We start from the raw sequence: 6,105 nt of genomic DNA, 5'->3' as shown, positions 1-6,105 counted from the left end.
ATCTTCAATTCCCAGCCCAGTGCCCTGCCATGACCTATTCCTATTCCCTTTTCTTCCCCACAATTGCACCCAGGGCCAGCCCCTCATATAACATTCAAAACAGGGAGAGAACCCAGCTCAAGCTCATTTGGAGACATATGTATGCCCCATCATCCTGATCGAGAGGTTCTTAGCATTTAAAACCAGGGGCTATCTCACTGAAACAAACTACAGAAGTCAAGACAGTAAAACAGCATTACCCTAGAACTTAGGTGCAAAGAGGATGTGCAAGAGTGTGCTTAAAATACCACATTGAACTCTCCAGAGGTAATGTATCCAAATTCCAATGTTCATAATACAGAGAATATGCACACTGGGGGGAAAAAAATCAGGGCCTATCAAATCTTTAACACTCACAAAAGGGTAAACTAAGGCCCAGAAACCCATTCCAAGAGGCACAGTGGCCTCTCTAGGTTTACACCCAGTCATTCTGTCTTTCTGTGTTTTCTGGCTAGGTCTGACCACTACGAGCCAAGAGCTTTCCTGCTCTTTGTCTTCTACCTGTGTGCAGGTGAGCATAAGTAGGAGCAAAGCCTCTCCCCATCACCCAGCAAGTCCCTCCCACCTTGCCTCTCCCAAGCCTCTGTGGCCTCTAGCTCAGGTAGCCAAAATTAGTCCCCAGTAGAGTCGTTCCCTGACTTCAGACCAGGCTCTCGGGATGTGTGTCAGAAAACTCCAGTGAGAAATTCCAAAGCAGTGTGAGTCACCAGGGGCTTAGAAGGAAAGGCCAGGACCGATGTCAGAGTAAGAGCTGGAGGGACCAAAACAGGGCCCTTGGGCCAGGGGCTGGGCCAGGCACCAAGAATGCTCATCTGCAGGTGGTTTATCTCTGGGCTCTGATCAGCCCTGGACAGGGAGGAACTGACAAGGAGGCCGGCCTCCTGGTCACACCCCTGAACACAGTAACCATGTCCCTCACCTGGCTCCCCATAGGCTGGGCTGTGGGTCCCAGCCCTTAAAATCTGTGTGTTGTTTCCTCACACATTCTCTCCTCCCCACCTGGCCCAGGACGCTGCTTTGGGACAGGTAGTGACAGGCCAGTCGGGCCCCAGCAGAGAGGCAGCAGGTAAGTCTATGACTGCTGGGCCCTTGCTCTGAGCCTGGGGAAAAGAGAGGGATCTCCAGCACTGGCTGTTCTACCTGTCTCCACCCGGGCATTCCCGCCACTCCGAGCAATTTGTATTTCTCAGAAGGAGATATCTTCTGAAAGAAGGACACGTGAAGGCAAGACAAGGGTTGATGGGCTAAGGGATAAGGTATTTTACCCATCAAGCTGCAGTAGCTCCTTGACTGTGGCCCAGCAGCAACCTGTGACAGCCAGACCCAGGCAGGAAGCGAGGGATCCACCTGCCATGGGAGGATCATGGGGGCATGTCTACGGCCACCAGGTGCCAGTGGCAGGCCTGGATGCCACTCTTTCCCTGTGAACCTGGCCAGGGTGGAAGGGATCAAGCAGGTGACAGTACCCCCCAAAGCCTATTGAATCCTTCTCAATCAAAGGAGCCACTGGCCAGGAGCACAGTAACAGCTTGTGATGCTGGGGCCACCGTGGACCTCATGCCCACTCTATCTCCTGCTCCTCCCGTCTAAAGGGCCCCTGTCAATACCTGACTTGTACCAGGGGTGCCTTCTGCATTCTTGTTATCCTGCATCTGGGCTTTACTTCTCAACCCCAGTCCCTGGGTGGCCCTGGGTGACTCTGGGTGGCCCTGGGTGGCCCTTGAATGGCCTCTCCATACTCCAGGAGCTCCCTGGTCCTTCAGGCAGTAGGATCTGCTTATCCAAGAAGAAATTGAGCAGCATCCCTAATCTTAATTCTCTTCTCCTCCTGCTGCCAGCCCCTCAAGTTTTTGTTTCTCTTTCTGGTCACACCTGACCAGAAACTTTCAGGCTTGTTCTAGGAATTCCTTCCAGGACAGCAGGGACTCCCCCCACCACCCGCCCCCTGCCCAGGTTGCTGTCACCTTGCAAAGGAGTAGCTGAGTGAGGGGCTCCTGTGGTTTTAGGAAGGGAAGGGGCAGAGACTGAGGGTTCTTGGGGCTGAGGTTGAGAGTCAGGCAGTCCTGGGCATTGGCAAAGGTGGAAAGAGGCTTGCCGAAGTGTTTCCTGGGTGAGATGGGCTCTCTGAGTTAACCATTTAAGGATCTTGCTGACCATCTGACCATGCCTACAGATGACTTTGCCCCAGGCTCTGAGTTAAGGAATTTCACATCTCCCCCCTCTCCCCCTGCACCTGGAGGGCATACATCCTCACCTGTGGCTTTTCAGAGCTGTCAGTTCCTTGATGGACACAAATATATAAATACCTACATACATTCCTTTGACTGAGTTAAAAGCCCCATGCCCTGATGCACAAAAACATTTCCACATTCTTGACTCCTGATAGGACAAGAATTGCCCTGGCCCCCATCCCGTGGTGGATGTGGGCTGGGGAGTGCTGTCAGTCAAGTCTCCACCATGCGTTACTGTGTCCCTGCTCTCTGGCTCTCTATGGCCATTGAATTCCTGTTGATTCTTCCCAAAGGCAGAAAACATCCTTCAGCCAGAATTTCACAAGTGAGGGAGGTTATCCAACCAGACCCCTAGGGTGACTCACCGGGAAACTGATGGCCAGAGATAAAGCCTGGCTTTGGGGCCACAGCACTGGGCTTGCCTCAGCCGCAATTGAGCTATGTGACTTTGCACAGGCCAGTTTTCTGCTCTGGGCCGGTTTTCTCACCTGTAAGATATGGAGGGTTATCTTGATATGAATTAAGAACAACATGTTAAGGCATGAGGCTGGAAGGGGCTCAAGATGGTGCTGTCTCCTCTGAGAGGCTCTGAGCCTGGTAGGAATCCTCACTCTGCCCGCCTGCTTTGCCACCTCTTGAAGCTTCGATGTCCTCCTCTGCCAAACAGGGATAAGAATAGCACCTCCCTCTCACAGGATTGTTTTTAAGTTTAAATGAAGCAGTGCATGTAGCACAATATCGGGTGTGGAATAAGCACTCAACAAGTGATTGTCATTAAACTTAAGCTCCTTGAAGAGAGGGACAGCACTGTCATCGTTTTATAATCCTCACTCTCTCTAGCACAGTATCTGGAACCAGTAGGAGCTTACCATGCATGCACTTGATAAATGAGAGAATGAAAGGAAACATGGAGGAAGGAATGCCTTAGAGAAAAGTGAGAGCCAGGAGAAGCCTTGTGACTTGGGGAGCTAGGGAAGGTCAGGTGCCTCTGCCCACAGCTTCACCACCCGGCAGGCCTGCTGCTGGGGGGGCACAGTGTGCAGTCAGGACAGCTGGACTAGACCTCTGAATTGGCACCTCCCAGCACAGCTTCCTGGTCCCCAGTTCTGCCTCTGTGAGATGGTGGCTGAAGTTGATCTAAGCTCTGAGGGGTGTGGATATGGTAGTGTGTGAATCTCCCCTTGGGGCTGCCTGCAGGCTTAGGCTTCCACCAAGGTCCCAGAGAGCTGTCTGCTGGTGCCCCCCAGGAGGAGGAGAAAGCCCCAGATACCAGACAAAATCGAGGCACGCTTTCAGTGCTTCTGAGGCACCCTGAAGTGTGTTTCCAACGGGCAGCGCAGCAGAAGCAGCCTGCTGCCCACCACCCTGCCCTGGCACCTGCACCTCAGGCCATCTGTGGAAAAAGTCTCACCTGCCCCATGGCAAGCTTCCAGCTCTGAGCACCAGCTCCTGTCCCCTCCGGGCTCCTGCATCAGCACCCCCCCACCCCCACCCCCCATCTCACTCTGCACCTTGCCCTGGGGCTATGGGGCAGTAAGCTGGGAATGACCACACACTGCAGAGTAGAGCTTTGCTGTAACAAGTCACAGGGGACTCTCCCAGCCCTTCCCCCTTGTTCACCACTTAAAAACCCTGGCCCTGCGAGGGGGTGAGATTTCTCTGGGGAGCTGGGTGCCAATGGGGATGGCTGCTAGCTCCAGCTGGTAGGCACCTGACTTAGCCTGAGAGAGAGGGCTGTCTTGTCCAGAGAAGGCCAGAGACAACACGGCTGCCCTGTTGGTCCCTCATCACTGTCACCACCTGTCTTCTGGCCAGCATTCCCTGTCCCCCTAGCCATCTTAGGACCATCTAGGGTAGAATAATGCCCTTTAGAGTCCCTGTGTCCTGACTGTTCACCAGCTTGCTCATCTTGTAAGCCGTCCAAGCCAGAGCCATGTGCATTTATTTTTATAGAAATCTCTGCCCGGGAAGTGGGGAAAGGGAGAGGAAGGGATAGGAGGGACAAACAAAAGAGAGAAGGAGAGTAAGCAGGAAAGGAGGAGAAAACAGAGGGGGGCCCATAAAGGCAGGGCAAAGGGGGTCCCACGGGATGTGGTGGGGAACAAGGAACTCCAAAGGGCTGGAGGGAGTTCTCTTCTGACTATAAAAGTCAGGACCAGAGACCCTGCAGGTGGCATCCAGGCCAACCACCCCATTTTACAGAGGACCCTGTGGAGGCAGGAACTTAGTTCCTCACTCTGCTCCAGGGCCTTTTACACACCATTCCCTTTCTGGAGCTGTTGGAGGTCCAAGTACCAAGAAGGCTTCCAGGGCTTGGGGCAAAGGGGGCAGAGAACCGCTCTGCAGGGTCCAGTCTGGAGCTCTCCAAGGGGGCTCAGGGCACTGGTGAGGACCAGATCCTTTCCTGGGTAGCCCCTGACAATCCTTTAAAATGGGTCAGAAGTGGCTCCCACCCCACACTAATGTCTGGTTATTGACATCCAGCAATGTCCAAGAGGGAGTCCAAGTTCAGACTAAGCTGACCTTGACAAGAACATCGAGTCTTCCAAGTGTTTACTACACAAACCCCGTCCTCCCAGCAGGGCAGCCTAATTGAAACCGGCCTCACTGCAACGGGATTAAGTTTTTAGAATGGCCTGTTCTGTGCAATGCATTCCTTTATCTGGAAGCAGTCAACAAGAACACACACTCACAGCGGATCACTTCTGAAGGTCACCGAAAAACTTTCCCATCCCGACATTGATTGTTATTCCTGTGAGCTCCAGCAGAACCAGCGACTCAGGGAGAGAAGGGGTCAGCAGAGAAGAGACGGGGGGCTCCCGGACACACACCTCCCCTCCCTCCTCTAACCACTGCAGCCACATGGAGACTCGTGGGGAACACTTGGGATTTTTATAATCTTTATTTGTTAACAGTTCAGGCTATTTTTCTTCCATGCTGCAAGAGATGCCAATGCCTCATGAAAAAGTTGTGAAAAAAAACAAATCTATTTTGGGGTACTCAGCCTCCTCAAAGCCTTTCTCTCACTCACTGCTCTGCAGGGCTCAAGGAACGAAGCCTGCCCTCTCTCAGGAGGTCCACAGCTTGGCTGAAGTGAAGGATTTGGGGCCTTGGAAGCACCGGCTGTGGGTTGCATGTTTTACCTCCTCTTGTGCCTTCTCTGCCTATAAAACTGGGGCTGAAGCAAGTGACACCATCTAGATTGTTTTCACTGCAGGCCTGTCTGATGGTGTCCTAGGGGCACTTTCCTGAGAAATCTACATCCCAGGACACTTGGGGAGGCTGGACAACCCACTGTGTGCCATGCATTTCCTTCACATGCTATGTGTCATGGCATCAGTGGTGGTACTTGTGGTCTTTAAACACACAAATCAACAAGGGCCACATTTCTCTGCTGAGCAAAGAGCTGCCTCTCAGATGCAATGGTTTACGGAGGCCTCAACCAGCCATGGCTTCCTGGGAGGCAGGCCCAGGGTAGGGAGGATTGGGTGAGTGGGTAAAGGGGTCTGCCAGTGGGGACTGGCTGGAGCCTGGCTGGACCAGGCTGGGAGTGAATTCTTCAGGTTCTGCTTTGAGCAGCTCTGCCAGCTGCATGGTGTGGAGGATCCCGAGAAGAACTCACTTGGCTTCCCTTTCCTGTCTCCCCTCCCCTCTTCATTTTCTCAGGAGACCCACCGAGCATTAAGGCCAAGGTGGGCATGGGATCTTCTGACCCCGGTGGGTTAGACTTTTAGTGTTCCACACCCAGCCTCGCCCTGCCCCCTCTGTGCTGTATGCTCTCCACACGCAGCCCAGATAGCAGGGGCACAAATAGGAGTTGGGTCCCCCTTTACTC

Source organism: Cynocephalus volans, chromosome 2 (genome assembly GCF_027409185.1).
Source record: "Cynocephalus volans isolate mCynVol1 chromosome 2, mCynVol1.pri, whole genome shotgun sequence".
In the NCBI taxonomy this organism is placed as follows: domain Eukaryota; kingdom Metazoa; phylum Chordata; class Mammalia; order Dermoptera; family Cynocephalidae; genus Cynocephalus; species Cynocephalus volans.
Note: the sequence above shows the minus strand (reverse complement) of the source record.